Genomic DNA, 227 nt, shown 5'->3' with positions numbered 1-227 from the left:
CTGTCTGTACAAAAGAAGTACGGCAGCAAGTAGTCTGTGATCCGAGCACAAGTGGCTATGCCTACTATCTTCATTATGATATATATTATTAATATGTTATATATTATATATATATATACATAAAAAATATGTAAAGCAAAGATCACAACATACATCTTCATTATAGTGAGTTAGTTAGAGAGGGTCTATATATGTATTATAATATATAATTGAGAGTGAAAAACTTT

This window comes from Apis dorsata, unplaced genomic scaffold, assembly GCF_000469605.1.
Source record: "Apis dorsata unplaced genomic scaffold, Apis dorsata 1.3 scaffold_10, whole genome shotgun sequence".
NCBI lineage: Eukaryota > Metazoa > Arthropoda > Insecta > Hymenoptera > Apidae > Apis > Apis dorsata.
Note: the sequence above shows the minus strand (reverse complement) of the source record.